Source organism: Eptesicus fuscus, chromosome 4 (assembly GCF_027574615.1).
Source record: "Eptesicus fuscus isolate TK198812 chromosome 4, DD_ASM_mEF_20220401, whole genome shotgun sequence".
Classification (NCBI taxonomy): Eukaryota; Metazoa; Chordata; class Mammalia; order Chiroptera; family Vespertilionidae; genus Eptesicus; species Eptesicus fuscus.
Window position 1 is genome coordinate 12,537,951 of NC_072476.1, and position 25,072 is coordinate 12,563,022.

Consider the following 25,072-nt stretch of genomic DNA (forward strand, 5'->3'; position numbering starts at 1 on the left):
TATTTCTAAAATGAAAACTTCTAAAATGCTCAAATCTCTCCCCAATGCCTTTGGAATAAAATCTAAAACTCCTTAATCGGGCCTCCTAGAACACAGCCTGTTTGTCACCGGTAGTGTGTGGGTTCTTGACTCCGTGTAGGAAAGATTTCACAGCAAGAGTCCAGGTGGTTTTGAGAGTATGTTTATTAAAGCTGGGGACAGTGAAACAACGGAGGGCTTAAGGTAGGAGAAGCAACAGGAGAGGAAAAGTCAGAGGAAAGGGGGCAATGGGGATAGGTCCGGGGGGTTGCCCACTGCTCTCCTGGTTACAAGTCTCATGGGGTCCCCTAGAGTTTGGGAGAAAACCAGCAAAGACACAAGGCATAGACATCCTCTTTTGAGGGCGCACTGTGGCTCTTTTGTCTTGAGGCTTTTTATCTCTCTTTGACCTGCCAGAATCCCAGGGGAGGTCTCAGGGAGGGTCTTAACAGAATATTAATTAGCTTTTTTTTCTGTAAAAAAAATTTTTTTTATTGACTTTAGATTCTAAAGTTTAGAAAGAGAGAGCAGGAGAGAAGAGAGAGAGAGAGGGAAAGGGAGAGAGAGAGAGAGAGAAACATCAATGGGAAGAAGAAATATCAATTGGCTGCCTCCTACCCATCCCCTACTGGGGACTGAGCTTGCAACCAAGGCTGGTGCCCTGACTGGGAATTGAACCAGCGATCTTTTGGAACATGGGACAATGCTCAACCAACTGAGCCACACCTGCCAGGGCTCATTAGCTTCTCAGATGTGTTCATTCATCCAAATGTGTGTATAGAGGGGACAGGGGTCATTTTCTGGTTAGTTTCTTTTAAAAGAAGGTATTTGGCCCTGACTGAAGGGTCCCAGGTTCGATTCCAGTCAAGGGCATGTACCTTGGTTGCGGGCACATCTCCAGTAGGAGGTGTGCAGGAGGCAGCTGATCGACGTTTCTCTCTCATCGATGTTTCTGACTCTCTATCCCTCTCCCTTCCTCTCTGTAAAAAAATAAATAAAATATATTTTTTTAAAAACGTCATTAAGAATGTTATTGAAAAAGGACCGGGACCAAGTCCATTCTGTCCTGAGATGATCTGTAATATGTAAACCATTTGCTCCTTAGTGTCCTTGGTTAAGGAAGGTAAAACCTTGTGACTCGCTCGCTCGCTGTAAATTGCGCAGATTGTTTGGCCTGTTTCATTGTATTGTCTCAGCTTCCCTATTCCACTTGTCAAGGAATCTGCCCAGCTTCTTACTATCCTGCCTCAGTGACTCCTGGGGCAAGGGTGAGAGTGCAGCCTCTCCCACTCCCACGTCTGATTCCTGGATCCAGGAATCCTGGAGTTGACATTCCTCTGAGGCAAGACAAACCACAAACAAACAAACAAATAGATAACCAATTACCAGTTCTGGGAGCCGCCAGGGGGCGTGTAAAGGCAGGGTTTGAGTCTGGAAAGCATCCTATTTCCTCCCTCTCCCCAGAGGGAGACCAGATAGAGGTGGAAGAGCAGCTCCCAGAGTTGGTGCTATAGCACCCTCTGCTGCCTGAGAGGGTTCCTACGTCACCTTTTTGTCTGGATGTCCCAGCTCCAGCCTGCCCGCTCCCACAGGCCTGCAACCGTGGTCCTGGCCAGGCCTGGCAGCTTCCAGGCCCTGTGTGGTTTCAATTGAAGCATCCATCTTATATAAAAACTGCTGTTTGAAATTTTAACCCTGCTATTTGGCTTCTGTAAATGCTTTTTTAAATAATAAGGAAAAATAAGACTACTCCCACTTCAGAGAGGCCATTAAACCTTCCCTGGACAAAGTTATCAGTGCTGGCGCCAGGCCAAGCCTTTGGTTGAGGTCTCAAAGCCCCAGCACATAGGGCTCTTTAAGAACTTGCAGCCCTAACCGGTTTGGCTCAGTGGATAGAGCGTCGGCTTGCAGACTGAAAGGTCCCAGGTTCGATTCCGGTCAAGGGCATGTACATTGGTTGTGGGCACATCCCCAGTGGGGAGTGTGCAGGAGGCAGCTGATTGATGTTTCTCTCTCATCTATGTTTCTAACTCTCTATCCCTCTCCCTTCCTCTCTGTAAAAAAGCAATAAAATATATTAAAAAAAAAAAAAAGAACTTGCAAAGGGGACCGAAAACACCCCATATTTGGGAGACAAAGAAGGTAAAAACGTATAAATAGGGAAAGTTCCTCCATGTTGGGGCCCAGAATTTGAGAGACATTTACCTCTGGGCCCACGCGTAATATATGTAACTCCATCTCTCTGAGTGTTGCTGGTTCTTCTCCGGTTTTTCTGTAACACAATGGCTTGGCCAGGACCGTGCAGCCTCAGCACAGGCGAAGCAGGGCAGCTGGCAAGCAGAGCATTTGCCCTCAAAGAAATCTTGGATTCAGCTCCTGGAAGATACCCCTGTTCCTGTGGCCAAGAAAGACCCCTGTAAGGGAAGGCCTTCCCCTGGGCAACAGGGATGGTCCCTGGTCTGAGCCTTTTCAGGCACGGCCCCCTTCACCACACACCGTGGCCTTTGTGCAGCCCTCGCTCAGGTTGGCACTGTTCTCCCCCCTCCTTTCTTCTCAGGGTGGATGCTCTCTGTAATTTGGGGGTTTCTAGAGGTTGGTTTTGTGTGTGTGTGTGTTTGTTTTCTGTTAATCCTCACCTGAGGGTATTTTTCCCATTGCTTTTCAGAGAGAGAGAAAGAGAGAGAGAGAGAGAGAGGAAGGGAGAAAGAGGGGGAGAGAGAGAGAGAAACATCAATGTGAGAGAGACATATTGGGTGGGTGGGGAGGGAACCCTCAACCGAAGTACATGCCTTTGACTGGGAATCAAACCTGCTACCATTCTGTGCGCAGGGCGACACTCCAACCACTGACCCACACCAGCCAAGGTTGGGTTCTAGAGCTCTTAAAGCACTAACTTTTATTTTCTTAGTGTTGGCAGTGAAGACAGCTCCAGGTATGAGACCAGTGGAGTCAGACCAAACCCTGGTTCAGCAACCTTGGTACTTGAATTCTAGCTAAGGAAGACTCAAGACTCAAACTATAAAAGAAAGTTTATTTATGAAGTTACAGAGGTGGAAGAAGTGAGCTGTAGAAGAAATGGGCTCAGAAACAAGTTACAGAGGCAAAAGGAGGGCCCTTGGAGCTTAGGAGAAAGAGAGGGGGAAGGGCGTGGGGAAGGGATAGGGTGTGCTCCGTGGAGAGAGCCACACTCCAGCTGAGGGGAGGGTCCCAATGGAATATTTATCAGCTTTCCCAGTGGCCTTTCAGGGTTGGCGCCAGGGCAGGGGGTCATTAGTCACCGCAGCTGGTCCTGAGGTCAGCCATAGTGTCGCTTGTCTGGTTTTGCTGCTTGTCTGGGCCTGCAGCTGAAACACAACTGAGGCCGAGATGTATTTGATGGGGTCAGAGCCTCATTGTCCTGGGGGCTTAATGCTTAAGGGCTATTCTCTGGCCCCCTGATTTGTTCCCCTCTAAGGAGGTCTAACCTGTATGGCTAGCAACATGCCAGGGGAGGAGAGGTCAGGGGAGTGTCCAAACCATATGACCAGCAATAGGAGAGGTCAGGGGATCTAAACCGAATGACCAATGATATGCTAGGGAAGCAAAGGTCACCCTGGGGGCAAGGTTCTTGTTTTACCAGTTTTTCCCGTGGCTAGGCACCTGGGGCTTTCCACCCTGGTGGCTTTCTGTACCTGCCCATCATCCTTGCTCTGCTCATGCCTAACTGCCTACCACGTTAGGATTATTTACTTAGTCTCTTCAGAGAGGTTAGCAGTTGAAGTTTTTTATTTTTTTATTTTTTTATTGATTTCAGAGAGGAAAGGAGAGGGAGAGAAAAATAGAAACATTCAATGATGAGAGAGAATCATTGATAGGCTGCCTCCTGCATGCCCCACACTGGGGATTGAGCCCACAACCCGGGCATGTGCCCTGACCTTAACCTATGAACCTTGACCTCCTGGTTCATAGGTTGACGCTCAACCGCTGAGCCATGCCAGCTGGGCTTGAAGTTTTATTTCAGATTAATTATAACTGCCAGGCTTGATATTTTTTATTTTAAAATACTAAGGGGCAGGGGGCCTGCTGAAAAGTAAAAGACCAATCAGTCAAAATCCCATCACTTAAAAATTATAAAATATGAAGTGGCATTTCCCTCACTGGCCAGACCCTTCAGCCCTGCACTGCAGAGGCCCCCAGAGGCACAGCGGGAGCTGCTCACTGGAAGGGCCACAGAGCACCATGCAGGGTGAAGGTGAAAAGAGTTTTTAGGGGTAAAATAGCAGGTTTAGGACGTTTTAGGAATTAGGGGTTCCATGGGGAGAACCACAAGGCTGCAAAGCTGGGAGCTGCCCAAAGGTATACACTTACAGAATGAGGGAGCTGCCAGGAGGTGTGCATTTACAGATTAAAGGAAGGAAGCCACTCATTCAGAGAAGGAAGAGGAAGGCCCAAGGGAATAGAAAAACAAAAGGGAGAAGAAGAGGGGAACCTCACCTGAGGTTTGAGCTCTGAAGCCGCCATAGTGACCAAACAGAGGGGATATCAGGACACAAAGAACTGCAGCCTTTATAAACCTTAGAAAAAGGGACTTAGTGGGACTCTCTCCCCCGCCCCAGGTGGGAGTCTGTGCTGGTTTCTCAATAAATTTCCACCTTTTCCTATACCACCTTTTGTCTGTGGCTTCACTCTTTGAATCCACCTGGACAAGAACCCAGGAAGCCACTTTCGCATCCTACCCAGTTTGATTTGATTTTCGAGTTTCAAAGGTCCAACAGAAACATTTGTGGATGGAAGGGGCCACATGCTGACCTGACAAGCTCAGGGAAGGCCTGCTAGGCGGTCTTGCAAACTCAGAGACCTAAAGTAACCACAAAGGGTGGTCTGAAATTAAACTTTAACTAAAAGCAGTTATGGTGGGTAGTTAATGATAGATCCTCCCTTCCCCCAACTGGTGGGCGGAGTATGATGTAACCTGCTTCTGCCACCCGGACATTCCGGAGCACCTAACCAGGCACCTTATATGGACTATACATTGAACCACCAATCAGTGCGTGCCAAGTACTCTAAGCCCCACCCTTTCCCATTCCTCCCCTCAAAAGGCATGTTCACCTCTGCACGTGTTGCTGTTCTCCCCTTGCGAGACAGCCAGGCTGGGTCCTTCTCCTCTAATCCTGGTTTTTCTACCCTCTTTCTCAATGAACCTCACCCCTAGGTGCAGATTAAAGCTCCTCTTTTTAACTTGTCTGGTTTTCCGACTCTGTTTCCTGTGCCGAGAACTGCAAACCTAACAGTTACATCCTAGGCTGTCATTTTCACTGACAAGGTCAACCTTTACCTTAACTGAGCCTATCGATCTTTTTGCGTCTATAATAACATACTCTTTGGAATGTCTGGGTAACTTGTTAACTTCCCTTTTTCTGGACCCCTTGGGGTACAACCTAATGTGCCAGGACAGACACCACAAACTCATTCCTTGTTATCATGTTAATTGTTCCTGCACCCACCTAAGTACCTGTCTATCATTTTACTTTATACCCAATCCCAGGGGGTCCCCCTCAAGTCCCCCCCCCCCACCCCCTTGCTTTGCTTTCTCCCCTCTCTCTAGTCCAGTGGTCGACAAACTGCAGCTTGCCAGCCACATGCGGCTCTTTGGCCCCTTGAGTTTTTAGCAAAGGCCAGCTTAGAAGTACCCTAATTAAGTTAATAACAATGTACCTACCTATATAGTTTAAGTTTAAAAAATTTGGCCCTCAAAAGAAATTTCAATCATTGTACTGTTGATATTTGGCTCTGTTGACTAATGAGTTTGCCGACCACTGCTCTAGTCTATCACCAGTGGATTTCATGTAACGCACCTACATCTCTTCCTTTGATTGCAATGTATAAATATAGATGTAACCCGACATTCTCTGGAGCATTATTTCAGTCCCTTGAGGTTCTGCTTCCCGGCAATTGTCAACAGTTTGGCTCAAATAAACTCACAAAAATTCTTTACAGGTTTGAATGTCTTTATGTTAATACATTCATGTACATATAATATTGATACAACTTCATAATATTAAAAAAAGTAGAAAAAAACTAAATGCCCATCTATAGGCTATTAGTTCAATGACCTGAAATGATTAGGCATTAAAACAGAAACTCTGTATCCTCGTGGTTCTTAAGGCACACATGTCAGGCAGGCTGTTTGCTCAGCAAGGTTAGCTAGGTAGGCAGATGCAGAGACACAGGGATGGTGGGTGCTGGGTGGTGGGTGGGTAGGTGTCGGGTGGTGAGCTTGATTGTTATTTTTTCTGTGTTGGGGGCCCTCCCTGAGGGTCCTCCCCTGCAGGACTTTCCCCAGGAGGCCTCAGGCCCCCTCCTGCTGGCCTTCCCCAGATGCTGCTTGGTCGTTGCCCTCCCAGGCCCAAGTGTTACCTCCTCCAGAAAGTCTCCCAGGACTGAAGGCTTCTGGCTGATGTGAGAATAAACAAGTAATCTTTTCTGTCAAAGAACAGTTTAGGCAGCCGCCATTTTGGTTCCAGTGACTTGGTGCCAGTAATTTGGCCCTCATGACTTGCAGCTCCCCTGGAGGCCACCATCTTGGCCTCTGTCTTCCCCTTCCCCTTCCTCTGAATTAGCCAATCTCACAATAATGGGAAACTGAGCTCTGAGCCCTGACCAATCAAGTCAGAGTTCAAAGTGAGGGGCAGGGCAGAACCTGGGTCATGAAATTAAACAGATTGGATTTCTCTTTCCATGTGCTTTGCCCTTGATTTCCAGCTGGCCAGAGCACCCTTCTCTGCAGGGGTAAATTGGCCTTCCCGATCCAGTTTTGAGTGTTTGCCTCATTCCTGTGACATCATTGAGAGAATTTCTAACACTGTGAGCTTCCAGGGGAAGGGCCTTTGTCAAAAATGTTGGCTCCGGGGATTCTGAGTACGGGACAGGGCTGCAGACTGGGGCAGGGACTGGACCTGAAGCTCTGTTTACATAACAGGCTCGGGGTCCTCTTCAAATGACTCAGAATTATGGAGTCTTTGGCCTCACTCCCCACCACCCCCAGGCACTGCCCCTACTGTCTGGGGCTTCAAATTATTTCTCCTTTAGCAGCCATGCAGAATTAATTTTCTCTCTCTGTCCCTCACCCTCAGCTGTCCTTAGTTGACTCCCAAAAAGCTATGTGTTAACTGCTTTTTCTGCAGAGCAAGTGAAAGGGAAACAAAATAAAATGAAGCATAATAACCTCAGGAAAAATGTCACATGATTTCAGTGAAACCACTGGATACACAACCGGGAAGAGCAGGAAGCAAACTCCCAAGACTGTTTCTGGGTCAGACCAGCCAGAGCAGGAGGAGAGCGGTTGGTCTCTTTCTGAAGGTAAGAGCAGGTGACAGGCAGGGGGACCAGGGTAGGACAGCTGCCTCACCAAGATGTGGGAGTCCAACAGGGGGTTCGTTATCCGGAACAGGGCGGCAGGCTTAGCCTCAGGGAATGGGGTCCTCAGCCAGGAAGGCCTAGTTACAGCAGGAAAGTGATTTGCACGCAGGACTCAGATCTTCCTTCTAGAAGGGGTGACTGAGGACAAAGGGTGAGAGCGAGGGTTTGCCGACAACCTGGCCTTGGAATGTGTGCCTTCGGATGTGTGTGGGGAGTTGGGCAGGGAGTGTCAGTGGGTCAAGGACCCCAGCTGTCCCTTTCTCTGTACCCACTCACCCCACTATCACCTGTCAGATGACCATCCCCCTCAGGTCCTCCCCAGGTTTGTCCCATGGCAGGTTCTTAGGACCCATGGGTCCTGCTGGGAGCGGTGAGTTGGGGGAGGAGGGGTGTCAGGAATTCTGAGCAGCCAAATGAAATACCTGGTGGACAGGGAAGGGGGGAGGGGCTGCTGGTGAGTATCCCCATGTGACCCAGGGAGCAGAGGAGAGGGGCCCAGGGACCCAGGAGCCAAGCCTGGGTGTTCAAGGTGTGGGGGGTACAGCCGGAGGGTGCTGAAGAGGATGGGCAGGAGGTGGGCAGAGCTGGGCTGGTGGCCACAGGAGCTCCCTCAAAAAACAGTTTCCCAAGGTGGGTAAGGAGACAGTGTGAGAAAGGCTCACCTGTCTGAATTCAAATAACGGACTCGGAGAGAGAAGTCTGGCGAAAACGAGACTTTAAAACTTTCTCCAGAGCGGGTGTCTGTTGGTGCAGGCACACCTGAATTAGCTGGCACAGGCAATGTTTATCCTCTTGTGTGAGAGTCCCTCCTCCAGGTCTTTGGCTGAGTATATGGAGTTTACATTCTATCCTATAGGTCCCTAGGTCTTATTGTCTCCTCTTGGGTTTGTTTTTTTTTTCATTGGCTGAGGCCTTTGCTAGTTGTCCCCACCTCCCTTTGTCTAGGGCAGTGGTTCTCAACCTTCCCAATGCCGCGACCCTTTAATACAGTTCCTCATGTTGTGGTGACCCCCACCCATAAAATTATTTTCGTTGCTACTTCATAACTGTAATTTTGCTACTGTTATGAATCGTAATGTAAATATCTGTGTTTTTCGATGGTCTTAGGCGACCCTGACAGCGGTTCTCAACCTGTGGGTCGCGACCCTTTCACAGGGACCATCGGAGAACAGGGTATTTACATTATGATTCATAACAGTAGCAAAATTACAGTTATGAAGTAGCAATGAAAATAATTTTATGGTTGGGGGTCACCACGACATGAGGAACTGAATTAAAGGGTCACGGCATTAGGAAGGTTGAGAACCACTGCTCTAGGGAATCTTCCTGGAAAATGTGCTACTAGCCAGGAGCACAGCTCTCTTATCCTCTCCCCACCTCACCTCCTTCATCCTGCTTGCTCTGGGGAAATTCAGTAACTGACTGGCTACAGGTTGTTTCTTTTCTATGAAGATGAATCATAGAGGCATGTCTCTTACAATGGGAAGCCCCAGCCAACTGGGGGGCTCAGAGGCAAAGGGGGAAGAGGGGCCTACAGAGGAGACTCCTGAGCCCAAGGCAAAGCCTGGCCCTGGGACTCCACAGACAACCCCCACCCCCAGAGAATGGGCCTGGTCCAGGGCAATTAACCCTCAGGTCTCTTGTTGGCCAGGTGGTCCCCTCTAGGCAGGATCCCTGTGAGGTTGGGACCTGGCTTCCGCCTTGCAGGAGCAGATCCCAGAGGCCCTCGGGGAATTGGAGTGTGTGGGAAAGTGACTTGGGGTGTTCTCCCCACAGGTGTGAGCTCTGATTCCTTGAGAAGATGGAAAGAAAAGGTTCTGAAATCCTCCTCTTGCTGGTGAGATTCAGCCAGGCCTGGCCGTGCCCAGCCACCAGTTACTGGGACAAACACAGGACTCTGGTCATTTCCCCCACTGACAGGGTGCACGCAGGACAACTGAGGGCCTATAAGGGGGTCCACTGCTTCCCCCTGGGCTAAGGCCCCAGGACACATGGGGTGGGGCATCTCAAGCCACAGGCCAGGAATTCTCAGAGGACCCAGGTGATAGGGGCAGAAATAGAATATTGGGGACCAACTAAAGTTGTAAGAAATATTAATCACGCTCTGTTAACCGTGATTGTTTTGTTCTGATGAAAGAAGGCACATTCTATCATGGCTGGGAGCTCACCTGAAAATGCAGCCCTTCATCCCCACCAGGGAGCAGCCTGTTATCATGGAAAGATTGACAACCTGGTTGTAGAAACCAGAGCCTGGAGCCCTTCCCATATCGCCAGCCCTTTGAAGACCCCCAGTCTTTGCATAACGCAGGCCTTGGCAAATCTCCAGCCTGTATTACCTGTAAACTGCCCATTTGGCATACCCTTGCCCACTTCCCCATGTAATCTTTGTCCTTCTACCCAATATAAGCAGCTGGTTTATGGTGGGGCGCAGAGCAGATTTCTGTGGATGACCTGCTTCTCACCAACACTGCCAGCAGTATTGGAATAAACGCTCATAATTCAATCCTGTCTCTGCTTCATTGGCTCAAGGAGTGACAGCAGCACGGACCCACTGATTGTCCAGTTACACAGGGACTCCTCAGCCTCCATCCCCAGCTGGGGGAGCCAGAAGGGCCACCTCCTCCAGAGCCTGAAGGACCCTCTGCAGTGTGCCCAGCTCACCCTGTGAGCAGTTCCACTGGCCACTTGCGTTCTCCCTCCAGCCCAGGGGTTGGAGAGTGCCATCCCCAGGACCTATGAGGTGGCAGGGCCTAGAGGGCCAAGGGCCGTCCTGAGGCCACCAGTTGCTCACTACAGAGGGGGGAGCAGAGCCAGCATCTGCCTTGAAGCCCATTCTTCCCACTCAGCTCAGTGAAGGGGCCATCTTGAGTGTTCCTCTTCCCTCTGGTTCCACCCATCCTGTCAGCCGGGACCCTGAGCCCCATAGTCCCCTCATTGTCTCCATCCTGCAGGGTGAGCCTGGGCTCACAGGTCACCCTTCCCCTTTCTTCCTCCATATAGGGAGCGGGTGGTGTGAAATTCCTAGCATATTCAACAGGGCCCGGTGCGCTAGTGCTAGCCGTGGGCGCAGTGGCAATAGGACTCGTAGGAATTGGAGTCTTCTGCTGGAATAAGGTCAGAGCAAGCCTAGAATTAACAACTGGGAAGGTCTGGGGCTGGCTGGGGGTGGGGGTGGGGATTGCATATGAGTAAGAGGGAAGGTTGGGGATTGTTGGGGATCTGAGAAGATAGTGGGGCCCTCCATTGGCCTGGAGGTCTGGCAGCCCCTCCAAACTGACTGCCCATACCCTCCTCCCGTTGTCTGACATGCCCACTTTCTTTTGCAGGCCAGCGAAAACAAGATCCAGAAAATGTATTGACACGAATCCTTTCTAATCCCCTGGACAAAAGGAGAAGGCTCCACCCTACTGGCGAATGTGTGAAGCAACATGCTATACACAGTTTATACTTTGAGTATGAACAAAGTCAACTTTTGAGCAAAATGAAAATTAATTAAATACACATGTATTGAGTGCATACTGTGTGCCTGACTCTTCCAGAACCACAATCTTTATCCCATGATTTTGGCTCCTTTGAGACCCAGCCCTGTGGCCTCCACACACCCAATCAGCCCCCACCTGGCCCTTCCCCAGGGTGCCTGATCTGATTCACCTTTCAGACCCAGGGCCGCTGGTTCTTCTGGGGCCTCCTCAGCACCTGAAAAGGGAAAGTCAGCTCTGTTTCTCCTCTGCAACTCTCAGTCACATACCAGCTGTGTGGGATTCCCCCACCAAGCTATTTCCAGCTCTCTGGGGACACCAACTTTGTTTCCTCTGATTTAACTCAATTCTGACACCAACAGGAGTTATTGAAGACCCCACAGGCTAAGGGTTCAGTCCCACCAATCTGCCCCAACTTCAGATACCAGTCCCAGATAATGGGTCCCAGGTTGCCCACAAATTTCTTTCCAGGGATTCCCACAACTTCTCCTTGGGTTCAATAATTTGCTAGAAGGGCTCACAGAACCCAGGAAAATGGTTCACTTATTAGATCATTAATTTATTATAAAGGATATGACGCAGGCCCTGGTTGGGTGGCTCAGTTGGTTGGAGCATCACCCCATGCACCACAAGGCTGAGGGTTCAAATCCCAGTCAGGGCACATACCTACGTTGTGAGTTCCATCCCTGGTTGGGGTGCATACTGAAGGATCACGTGGAGGCTGAAAACCAGGTGACACAGGCTTTATTAGAGGAGAAACCTGCTGGGCTGTCTCGCAAGGGGAGAGCAGCAACCCGTACAGGGGTGAGCACTCCTTTTGAGGGGAGGAAGGGGAAGGGATTGGGCTTCGGGTACTCAGCGGGCGCTGATTGGTGGCTTAATGTATGGTCCATATAAGGCACATAGTTAGGCACTCAGGTACTTAGCAACAAGGGCAGATGCTGATTGGTGATTCAATGTATAGTCTATATAAGGTACATAGTTAGGTACTCAGGTATTTCCGGGTTGCAGGTTACATCATGTTACTGTTATTCTGCCCGCCAGTTCAGAATTCAATGTATAGTCCATATAAGGTACTTCCAAGCTGTAGGCTGCGTCATGTCGGGGAAGGGATGATCTATCATTCCAAGGTTTTGGTAATAGTAAAAAAAAAAAAATGAGAGTCCAGGCAAGGTCAGGGGGTGAAGGTCCTTCTTCCATAGCTGCTTCCTGCTGAGAAGGAACGTCATCAGGGGCATCTACCCAGGGTCTCAAAGATTCTGGTGACATAGGTGTCTCTAGGTTCTGAATTCAAGGCCAGATAGATATCTCCCACCTTCTGGTTGGTGAATGCCTGCATTCTGTTCTGCAAAAAACTAGTGAAATAGCACATGATACAGGGGCCAAAGAGCAAAACTAAAAGAGTGGGAGGAGCCATGGGGTAAGGGAGCCAAAATGGCATACCCCCCCTTCTATCTGGTTATGTCCTCTTTGGTCAATCCTGTCCCAGAGGGATTTAATGTGATCTTTGGCAATTCCTGATTCATTTACAAAGTAGCAGCATTCTTCCCCAAGAAAGACACAGGTGCCCCCTTTTTCTGCTGTCAAGAGATCTAAAGCGCGCCGGTTCCGTAGGGCTACCACTGCTAAGGAATCTACCTGCCTTTGAAGGAATTCAAGGAATTGCTAATGATGGAGATATCTTCTGAAAATTTAGCAGAAAGTTTGTGGTAGAAATGAACAGAGGAGGAAATACCTCCTACTCCTGTCCCCACTGCAGTGAGGACTCCTGTACCCACTAAGAGGGGAACAAGGGCCGCCCTCTTGTGGCGGGGCCTGAGAAGACCCAGAGAGGATTCGAGTTCTCCCTCTGTTCTGATGGAGAGATTGGGGGAGAGGAAGACATAAAGGCAGAGCGAGTGTGACAGGTCTTGGGGAACACTGGTGTAGGCTGTAGTCCCACAGAGGAGAAAAATACCCGGTGGAGGGCAGGCTAAGGGAGGGGGTAAATTTATAGACTGTGCACAGTAGTAAGGTGCAGGGATAGTTGAGGTAGTAGTTTGAGAAGTGTTTGTTAAACAGGTACTATTATCCGTATTAAAGAGAGAGATGTTGTATAGGGTGCGCCGAGGTTTGGTACAGGTAAGAGTTAAGTTAGTGTCCAATAGGTTGGGATTGGAGTGGCTATGATGAGGGTTTCAGCCAGTGACAGACAAATCCAGCAGGATGTAGAGAAGGAGGGATTGATGTTAGAGAGTAGATGGAAAGTTGTGTTGATGAGGGTGGGCAAAGGAGTAGGTCCAGGGTTCGTAGGGCGAGAGAGAATGTCCTTTAGTGGGGGAGGGATAGGTCGGGGATTAATAACAGGTTTTTTTTGTTTTGTTTTGTTTTTTTAATTTCTTTATTGATTAAGGTGTCACATATTTGTCCTCATCCCCCCATTCCCATCCCACCACCCTCCCCACGCATGCCCCAACCCCCTGTTGAACTTAACCGTTGGATAGGCTCATATGCATGCACACAAGTCCTTTGGTTGAACCCTCCCCCTCCCCCCACCCTCCCCTATCCTCCCCCTGAGGCCCGATAGTCCGATCGATGCCTCCTGGTTTCTGGTTCTGTTCTTGTTCCTCAGTCTATGTTGTTCATCATTTCCCCTAGATGAGCGAGATCATATGTCACTAGATATATACTTATAAGAACTGAATGTGAGACGAGCAATAATAGTTATGCTGACAGGCAAATGAATCAGTCTGTAGTGAGTTTCTTTCTGGACCAACAGTTCTTTTGAGACCCAATTTCAATGTCCACCAGTTCCTTATGTGTCCATGTCAGCACTGACCCCTCAGCTCTGGATGGTGGACAAATGGTGGTAACGGAGGTCCGACTCCCTCTGGTTTGGTCTCGGCCAGACCCAGGGGCACGGCTTCACCCGGACTAAGGGGCACGTGGCCTCACCCGGGCCCGGGACCCAGCCTCACCCGGATGGATCCAGGGGCACACGGCCTCACCCGGACCCAGGGGCACATGGCCTCACCCGGGCCCAGGGACCCAGCCTCATCTGGGTCCAGTGGCGCGTGGTCTCACCCGGACCCAGGGGCGCGTGGCCTCACCCGGGCCCAGGGACCCAGCCACACCAGGGTCCAGGGGCGCGTGGCCTCTCCCAGACCCAGGGGCGCGTGGCCTCACCCGGATCCAGGGACGCGTGGCCTCACCTGGACCCAGGGGCGTGTGGCCTCTCCCAGACCCAGGGGCGTGTGGCCTCACCCGGACTTAGGTGCGCGAGGCCTCACCAGGACCCAGGGACACATGGCCTCACCCGGACCCAGGGGCGCGTGGCCTCACCCAGACCCAGGGGCACGTGGCCTCACCCGGACCTAGGCGTGCAAGGCCTCACCCGGATCCAGGGACACATGGCCTCACCCGGACCCAGGGGCGTGTGGCCTCTCCCAGACCCAGGGGCGCGTGGCCTCACCCAGACCTAGGTGCGCGAGGCCTCACCCGGATCCAGGGACACATGGCCTCACCTGGACCCAGGGGCTCTTGGCCTCTCCCAGACCCAGGGGTGCGTGGCCTCACCCGGGCCTAGGTGCGCGAGGCCTCACCCGGATCCAGGGACACATGGCCTCACCCGGACCCAGGGGCGCGTGGCCTCTCCCAGGCCCAGGGGCACGTGGCCTCACCTGGACCTAGGCGCGCGAGGCCTCACCCGGATCCAGGGACACATGGCCTCACCCGGACCCAGGGGCGCGTGGCCTCTCCCAGACCCAGGGGCGCGTGGCCTCACCCGGGCCTAGGCGCACGAGGCCTCACCCGGATCCAGGGACACATGGCCTCACCTGGACCCAGGGGCTCTTGGCCTCTCCCAGACCCAGGGGCGTGTGGCCTCACCCGGACCTAGGTTAATATAGGTTTTGATAAAGACAATTATACCCCCGGGATCCCTACCTCCCCCAGCTATTCTAATTCCTGCTGGCTGAGCCTGGTTCCAGAGTGAGTCTGCTGGGTTTGATATGGTCAAGCTGACAGGGTTACACGTAAGGGGATCACAGTCCGGAGGGGGTCTGAGGTTTACTAGCGGGCTACGTAAAGCACCAGAGTGGTAGTAGGAGCATGGCATGGCGGGGACAAAACTCCCCTATGTTGTCACAGTCCCCTTTCTGATGGTATTTCATACATAGATATTTGTGGTTGGTGGCATAGCTCCGATGCCACCCACCGCAGCTAGACCACCCCGGGGCCATGGCCGCACAGGCATCGACATAGAGAGTGACACTGGAGGATTTCCCATCCCAGACAGTAGAATTGATGACCCTCTCATCATCCCAGGCCTGTTTTACCTGAAAAGACCAGAAACCTACATTGGTGTATTCATTGTTAGTCGCTTGTAGGAGGACTATGGTGAGGAGACAAGACATATAAAAAGGAATTTGAAAACCTGAGCTTCTTCTGGAGTAAAGAATTGGAGGGTCCCTTGCCAGGTAAGATCCACTAGCCATGAATGTAAGTCTTCCGGGGACGCAGATCTCGGTCTCCACCAGGACCAGTCCTCCAGGATACACTGTGAATTCGGGGGCAGAGATTCACAGGAGAGCGGACTTTGATAGTAGTGGGCTGGACGAGGGTCGCAGCAGCATGATTTCCCCAAGAGACTGGTTGGTGAAGTCTCGAGCGCGATCCTGTTGAGTGACTTGGGAGGTAAAAGCTGGTCCTGAGGCTGCCATAGCATCACTTGTCTGGTTTTGCTGCTTTTCTGGGCCTGGAGCTGAAAGACAACTGAGACCTAGATGTTATTTTTAGGGGGGGAAGGAGTAGGGGGTCTCAGTTGCCTCACTAGTGATATGAAAGGGGAGAATAGGTTACCCAGGGGGTGAGGTGGTTGTTTTCCCAGTTTTGCCCCTTGCTGGGCATCCACATGTTTGTTGCAGGTCCTGAGACAGGGTTTGAAAATAGGTAGAGCAGTGGTTAAGCTCCCTATGGCTCATAGCCCTGCTGTGATGCTGAGGGTTAGGAGGAGAGGGATGATCTGGACTCCTCTTTTGTGTCAGATATGATAGGTCACGTGGACAGGTAAAGACTGATTATTGGGGGCTGCATCCACATTGGGTGAGAGACGTGAGTACAGGTTCCTGTCCAGCTGATGTGTTTTCCCCACAGAGGAAGAAGAATCCCTGATCACGGAGACAAGCTGATAGGTGTAAGGAGAAGAGGTGGATGAAAAAGTATGAGGTTCCTTTTTCTAGTTCCGCACTCCAGGCTGAGAGGGTAGTCGCCGTGGCACTACCAATAAGGGGTGACAGATGGGTGGTTGAGATTTTGCTGCAGTGAAAGTGGCAGGGAATGTTAGAATGGGCTGTTATCCAAGGGAAAAGAGAAAGGGAAGGAAAGGAGCCGTGGAAGGCAGGGACCTGGACGGCTGGATAAGAAGTAAGACAGACTGGCTGTGCTGCTGCTCGCTGGCTTAACTTCTTATTTTTACTGAACCTTAATCCTTGCTGTTTTTACTTTTAAACTTAAACACATCTTATTTTCAAGAAAATATACATTCAATAAAGTACAAGAGACCTTCTGTCAGGCAAATTAGAACGTGTCTAGCAATCAATGTTTCAGTATTGTATGCTACTTTAAAATATTTAGATGTTTATCACTTAACCCAGCAATGCTCTCCGACTGATCTTTCACATACGGGAATCAACCAATCGATGTAGATGATTCTCACATCGATGTTTCTCTCTCTTTCTCTTCCTCTCTCTCTCAAATCAATAAAAACATATCCTTGGGTGAGGATTTAAAAAAACGAAATAGTGAAAGAGATGTACAGGGCAAGGTATGGGTTAAGGGACATGTGCTTCCATGCTCTCCCAGCACCTCCACATGTTCACCAACCTGGATGCTCTCCAGATCCTGTAGTTCAAGGATTTTAATGGCAGCTTCAACCCATAGTCACCATCAACCCCAAAGGATGGAGTTGAAAGTTCCAAGTTCTTTATATATATATATTTAAAAATATATTTTATTTAATACATTTTATCGATTTCAGAGAAGAAGAGAGATAGGAGCATCCATGATGAGCATGAATCCTCGATCAGCTGCCTCCTGCATACCTCCTACAGGGAATTGAATTGTGACCTCCTGGTTCATAGATTCAACCCCTGAGCCACGCTGGCTGGGCAACAGTTTCAAGATCTAATCAAGCCTTGCTATGTCAGGTGACCAGCCCCCATCCAGTGTTACCACATGAGAACAAAAGACATTCCTGTCACCCAAGAAATTCCAAGGGGTTTAGAAACTGTGTCAGGATCTGGAGCCAAAGAGCAAATGTTAGAACAAAAATTTATCCTGATGCCCCTATCACTCGGGAAATTACAGGGGCTTTAGGAGCTCTGTGTCAGGAACCACAGGCACAGACCAAATCGATATTTCTCATTATGTCACAGGGTTCTCATACTTCCTGGCCCCCTCAGCCTGGAAAGCCAGCCACTAGCATGTTCATTAGATGGTGTTCCTAAGGTTTCCCCTTCCTGGCGCCCTTGACCTGAAAGGAAGCGTGGGACCTCCACCATGGACAAGGTCACCCTCACCTCTACCCGGTGTCCTTTTCTCTGGCCACCACTGCCGCTTATGAATTTTCAGTTCATAAGACAGTCCAATGGTACACACACACACACACACACACACACACACACACACACACACACACTTACACACTGGCCTCAGGATAAAACCCGACCCTCCAGATGCAGACACAGCTGATTCAGGGGTCTCTAGCTTTGCACCTGCTAGCTAGGCAAGCACTCTCCACCGTCCTGTCCCCCTGCCCAGATGGGCCCGACAGCAAGGGACTCAGCCACGCCATCTGCATCCAGCGCAGTGGGAGAGCTTTCCTGTGGAAAAAGAGCCGGCCATGGGCCCACCCTGCTTGGAGGCTGTGTCGGCTGACTAGAAGCGGCGCGCCTCCTGTGTGATTGGTTAAGGAGCACACTGGGATTTCTCTGTTGATCCTGAGTTGGAAGCAGAGGCCAAAAATCAAGAAGCTGTGGTCACCGGCAGAGTTCTGACTGACAGGGCCAATTGCTGCAGAGACTGGCCTGGCGTCCTGGGACAGTGGTTGCAGGGATTGGAGTCAGAGTTCTCTTCTCATATCATCTGGCCACTTCCCCTCCCCATATTCTGCCTCTCTTAAGCAAGGTGTGCCCCTTCCTGCCCCGTCCCAGTCATAACAGCCCACACTGAACCAGCGTCCAGATGCCCGGAATCCCTTCCCCCGGCCTGCTGCTGTCCACCCAGTGCCCAGGTCAGGCCTGAGCACATAGCAGGGGCTCACAGAGCCTGGTGGGGTACTCAAGGTCAAAATGCTGGACACAGGGCTGCCACGTCACCTCCAGGCTTGGCCCCAACAGCTGTGCTATGGGGTTTTATAGACCACTCGATAATGGCACTCAAAGTTCAAGGCAAGAGATGCAGGGTGGAGTTTGTACCCCACAGGGGGTGGAGGTAGAGGCTGGATTGAGGGCAGGAAGGGACCAGGCCTGAGAGGACAAGACTGTGCTTGCCTGGGGGACAGAGACGGAGCATCCAGCTGACTCTGTGGCTGTGTCTCCTTGAACTTATCTTTCCATCATTATTGTTGCTTCGTTGATGCTACATCACAGCCCACAGCCCTCTGGCACTCTGAGGAAGCTGAGGGGTCTGTGCTGCCAAAGCAAAGACTGACGCTGGGCCTGGGGAATATCACTCCTAGATGAGCACACGGCTTAGGCACCTGTGAGGGCGGCCCACCTGCCTGGGTCCTCTATCTCTCATCGTCCACCCCACGGCCTCTTGGGCACAGCCTTGCCAGCTCCCCCAATGGCCCTCTTTGCTTCACTCCCCAAAGGCAAATCCACAGTAAATTACAGCCATGGCAACTCCCAAGGACCATTGAGGAACCTGCAGAAACATAGCTTTGGGCCCACAGTCAAGAGAGCCCCGTGGTGGAAGCTGCCGTTCATTAGCCAGGCTGGGCAGAACACGCAAGGTGCCTGGCAGCTGCCAGGGAAGCATTATAGAGCCAGTTCAAATCCCAGTTCTGCAACTTATTGTGTGGCTTTGGGCAAATTATTTAACCTCTTTGGGACTGTCTATATGATGGGAGTCACAACACAGCTACCTCCTGGCCATTGGGAAGATGTAATGAGATCTTGGATCTGCGTTAGCATAAAATAAAGAATCAGCAGAGATCGAGCACTGCCTGGCCCTTTTCCTGTCTTCCCTCAGGACTTGATCCTCCCCCACCCCCATCACCATTGCATTATAGAGGCACCATCTCACTCTCCAGGAGCGCAGGGATTTGTGTCAGTTTGGTTTCCAAGGCAGGTGCCCCATGAATGGATGGATGGATGAATGAATGAGTTTAGATTAATTACCTATTGCTGCCATTACAAATTATCACACACTTAGTGGCTTAAGACAAGAACACAGATTTACTATCTCGTAGTTCGGTGGCTGGTGGGGGTGGAGGATAGTGGGGAGGTGAGAATGGAGAATGATTGTGTATTAAATAGAGTTTCTGTTTGGGGTGGTGGAAAAGTTTTGGAAATAGGTAGTGGTGATGGTTGAACAACACTGAGTGTGTGGGAACCAAGCCAGAGACGCCTCATAGTCAAGGCCGATTAAAGTACAGAGGCCTTGTTGTCAATACACCAAATGTCCAAGGCCACTCTGCGCCTAGACCAAGATACCATAAACAGCTGCAACGCCACAGAGATCTCAAGAACTGTGGGAGCTGGATGACCATGGAGGTCTGAGACGGGAGAGTTCCATGGCTGTTGGGGTCGTTGTGATCCGTGATTGTGGAATGGGGCCTCAGAGCTGCTAACAGGGGGGAATCTCTAAAGAGCAACCGGTTTTGATCTGACGCGGAGGGATTGCCTGGGAGATTTAGAGGTGTGCAGTCGGCTTGAACTTGCCCACCACCCTTTGCAAACCGGTATTGAGTGCCATAGAGGAAAAAAGGCTAGAGGCCTTAAGAGTCCTGGAAGTCAACCCAGAAACACTGCCACCCAGAGGCTGAATCACAAATCGACTCTGGTCTAATAAATAAAGGAACACCAGAAATTAAGACACCCCCTGCTTAAAAATCAAGACTGAATTACAACACTGAGGAGCAGTGAAATGCAGGGAACTGCAATACTGTCCAGACTGGGGAACAGGCGTGCCAAACAGAACAATAGAGGAAGTGAATGACCTTAATTACTGCACTTTTTTTTTAAATAAATTTTTAATTTTTTAAAAATTTTCATTTTTTGCATCATTTACTTAAGAAACTTTTTTTTCTTTTTTCCTCACTTGATTTTACCTTTTTAATTATTACATTTTTATTTGCAATCAACATTATTACTACTACTATTTTACCTTTTTTATTACACTTATTTTTGGGGTTTTTTATTATTATTTTTTAAAGTGTCATTTTATTTTCTCTTTATTTTACTTTGGGATTAGTGTTCTACAGTCTATTTTCACCTTTCCTTCACCATCGTTTTATTCTATCTCAACTCTACCTTTATGCCATCACTCTCTGCCTAACCTTTCCCCTTTTGGTGTCCTGTTTATCTTAACCCTTTCCTGCTCTAGATTTTCCCAATTCTTTCTGTTTACCCCCAGCTAAAATTTCACCCTACCTATGTATCTAATCTCCAATCCCCTGCTCCAAGTCCATACACACCTCTCTCTTCGCTGTCTTAACTATAAAAAAAAAATTGTTTTTCTCTCTGTCCTTTTGTTGTTGTTTGCTTGAATGTTGATTATATCAAATTTTTATGCTTTTTTGTGAGATTGTTTTGCTTATTCTTTTTTTTTTTGTTTGCTGTGTTTTTGTTTGTTTTTTGCTTCTGTTATCCCTTACCTCACTTGATATTAGTTGGTGTTGTAGGTTGTATTAATCACCAGGTACTTGTTGCTGGCATTTGCTGTGATTAGTGGTTGTTCTATTGGAGTTTTCTCCCCATTATATAGTTTATTCCTCTTTTTTCTCTTACTCTCGTTCTAGTCTCTCTTATTCTTTTTTCGCCTTTCCCCAATTTCATTTTTGACACTCCTTTTTTGTTTTTTCCTTTCTTTCTTTTTACTCTTCTTTCTCTCCTATCCCCTAATTTGCCTTTCTCTGGTGATCACCTTTATTGGAGATTATTAATATCGTGACTACATCGCTGTTCAGTGCCTTGTGTGTTGTACCTGGTTGTGTTGTATTTTGTGCCTTTAAGTCAACACAGGAGAGAGAGAACTACATAACCAGACATCCAGAGAAGAGAGACTATGGGGACACAAAGAAACAGCCCACATAAGAAAGAAAAGCAGGCATCACCAGAAAAGGAAGTAAATGAATTAGAGGCCAGCAACCTATCAGAGAAAGAATTCAGAGAAATGGTCATAAGGTGGCTGAAAAGAATGGAAGACAAATTCTACAATATGAGTATGAACCAAGAGGAAATGAAGAAGAACCAAGAAGAAATGCAAAATGTCATTGCTGCTGTAAAGAACTCAATAGAAAGCATCAAGAGTAGACTAGAAGAAGCAGAGGATTGCATCAGTGAGCTAGAAGACAAGATGGAAAAAAAAATACCCAAGTAGAGCAGCTTCTAGAAAAGAAAATGAAAATGCAGGAGGAGAGCCTAAGGGAACTTTGGGACAACACAAAACAAAACAACATCCACATAATAGGGGTTCCAGAAGGAAAGGAAACTGAGCAAGGAATAGAAAACCTGTTTCAAGAAATAATGACAGAAAACTTTCCAGATATAGGGAAGAAAAAACCCCACAAATCCAAGAAACTCACAGAGTCCCAAGCAAAATGAACCCCAAAAGACTGATGCCAAGGCACATTATAATTAAGTTGGCAAACACCAATGACAAAGTAAGAATCTTAAAAGCGGCCAGAGAGAGACAGAAAGTGACATACAAAGGAACCCCGATCAGACTAGCAACTGATTTCTCAATAGAAACTCATCAGGCCAGAAGGGAATGGAATGAAATATACAAAGTCATGCAAAGGAAGGATCTCAATCCAAGAATACTGTACCCAGAAAGGCTATCAATCAAAATTGAAAGTGAAATCAGAAGCTTCACAGACAAAAAAGGGCTAAGGGAATTTATCACCACCAAATCAGCAATGCAAGAAATGCTAAAGGGTCTGCTGTAAAAAAAGAAAAGAAAAGAAAGAAGAAAAGAAAAGAAAAGAAAAGAAAAGAAAAGAAAAGAAAAGAAAAGAAAAGAAATAGAAAGCGAAGAAGAAACACAGGAGTATAGAATAAAAATGGTGACAAATAAGTACCTATCAATAATAACTTTAAATGTAAATGGATTAAATGCCCTAATCAAAAGACATAGGGTAACAGATTGGATAAGAAAACAAGACCCATATATCTTCTGTCTACAAGAAATCCACCTCAGAAAAAAGGACACACACAGACTGAGGGTGAAGGGATGGAAAAAGGTTTTCCAGGCGAATGGAAATGAAGAAAAAGCTGGGGTAGCAATACTTATATCTGACAAATTAGATCTCAACGTGAAGGACATAACAAGAGATAAGGAAGGCCACTTCATAATACTAAAGGGAGCAATCGAATAAGAAGATATAACTCTGGTAAACACATTCACACCCAATACAGAAACACCCAAATACATAAGAAAACTCCTGGAGGATATCAAGGGAGAGATTACCAGCAATACAATCATAATAGGAGACTTTAATACACCAATATCACCACTGAACAATTCCTCTAAACAAAAAATCAGCAAAGAAACATCGATCCTAAATGACTCACTAGACCAGATGAAATTAATTGACATCTTCAGAACATTTCACCCCAAAGCCACAGAATATACATTCTTCTCAAGTGCACATGGGTCATTTTCAAAGATAGACCATATGTTAGGACATAGGCAAAGTCTCTCCAAATTCAAGAAGATAAAGATCATATCAAGCATCTTCTCAGATCACAGTGGCATAAAACTGGTAATCAACTACAATAAAAACAATCCAAAGAAATCAAACACATGGAGACTAAACAGCATGCTATTAAACAATGACTGGGTTACCAGAGAGATCAAGGAAGAAATAAAAAACATCATGGCAACAAATGACAATGAAAACACAACAATCCAAAATCTATGGGACAGCAAAAGCAGTCCTGAGAGGGAAGTTCATAGCTCTACAAGTCTACTGAAAAAACAAGAAACAATGGTAATAAATTACCTAACCCTACAACTCAAAGGGTTAGAAAGAGAGCAACAAGAAAAGCCCAGTGTAAGCAGGAGGAAGAAAATAATAAAGATCAGAGCTGAGATAAACGACATAGAGACCAAAGAAACAATACAAAAGATCAACAAAACCAAGAGCTGGTTCTTTGAAAGGATAAACAAGATTGATGAACCTCTAGCCAGGCTCACCAAGAAGCAGAGAGAGAGGACCCAAGTAAACAAAATCAGGAATGAGAGGCGAAATAACAACAGACCCACTGAAATACAAAGGATTGTTTCAAAATACTATGAACAACTCTATTCCAACAAACTGGACAACCTGGAGGAAATGGACATATTCCTAGAAAAATATAACCTTCCAAATCTCAATCAGGAAGAATCTAAACAGCTCAATAGGCCAGTAACTATGGAAGAAACTGAAGCAGTCATCAAAAAGCTCCCGGCAAACAAAAGCCCGGGGCCAGACAGCTTCACAGGAGAGTTTTACCAAACTTTCAAGGAAGAACTAAAACCTATCCTCCTCAGACTATTCAAAAAAATTCAAGAGGAAGGAACACTTCCAAGTTCCTTCTATGAAGCCAGCATCACCCTAATACCAAAACCAGATAAAGACAACACAATGAAAGAGAATTACTGGCCAATATCCCTTATGAACATAGATACCAAAATACTCAACAAAATCCTAGCAAATCGGCTCCAGCAGTACATCAGAAAGAACATACACCATGACCAAGTAGGATTTATCCCAGGGATGCAAGGATGGTACAATATCTGTAAATCAATAAACGTGATACATCACATAAACAAACTGAGAGAAAATCACATAGTTATATCAATTGATCCAGAAAAAGCATTTGACAAAATCCAACACTCTTTCTTGATAAAAGCTCTCAATAAGGTGGGAATAGAAGGATCATATCTCAACATAATAAAAGCTACATATGATAAACCCACAGCAAACATCATACTCAATGGACAAAAACTAAAACCATTTCCCCTAAGAACAGGAACAAGACAGGGATGCCCACTCTCACTACTCCTGTTTGACATAGTACTGGAAATATTAGCCATTGCGATCAGACAAGAAGAAGAAATAAAAGGCATCCAAATTGGAAAAGAAGAAGTAAAGCTAACCTTATTTGCAGATGACATGATATTGTACATAAAAAACCCGAAAGACTCCATCAAAAAACTACTAGACTTAACCTTTTGCACTCGGATGTCAAGTGTGACTCGACACGGTTAGCATTAGAATAAAGGAACCGAGAAAAAAGCAAGCGAGTACGAAGGGTTAATAAATGAATTCGGCAATGTAGCAGGATACAAAATTAACGCCAAGAAATCTATGGCCTTTCTATACATCAATAGTGAACTTATAGAAAGAGAGACTAAAAAAGCAATCCCATTTACCATCGCACCAAAAAAATTAAGATACCTAAGAATAAACTTAACTAAGGAGGTAAAAGACCTATACACGGAAAACTACAGGACACTATAAAAAGAGATAGAGGAAGACGTAAACAGATGGAAGAACATACCATGTTCATGGATTGGTAGAATCAACATCATTAAAATGTCCATACTACCCAAAGCAATCTATAGATTCAATACACTCCCCATTAAAATACCAATGCCATATTTCACAGATTTAGAAAACACTCTCCAAAAATTCATCTGGAATAAAAAAAAGACCCCGAATAGCCACAGCAATCCTGAGAAAGAAGAATAAAGTAGGAGGGATCTCAATACCAGATTTCAAGCTGTATTACAACGCCACCGTTCTCAAAACAGCATAGTACTGGCACAAGAACAGGCATATAGATCAATGGAATAGAATTGAGAATCCAGATATCAACCCAAACCACTATGCTCAATAAATATTTGATAAAGGAGGCATGACCATACAATGGAGTCAAGACAGTCTCTTTAATAAATGGTGTTGGGGAAATTGGACAGATACATGC

At 47.7% G+C, this 25,072-nt stretch overlaps 1 long non-coding RNA gene across 1 annotated transcript; it reads left to right on the top strand.

Annotated features, from left to right (window-relative positions):
- The first annotated feature begins 7,286 nt into the window (after positions 1-7,286).
- Positions 7,287-10,932, top strand: LOC114231590 (uncharacterized). The gene is made up of 4 exons (XR_008555655.1): positions 7,287-7,356; positions 9,193-9,253; positions 10,417-10,530; positions 10,743-10,932. It is a non-coding gene; the product is annotated as an uncharacterized LOC114231590 (long non-coding RNA).
- Positions 10,933-25,072: the final 14,140 nt, after the last annotated feature.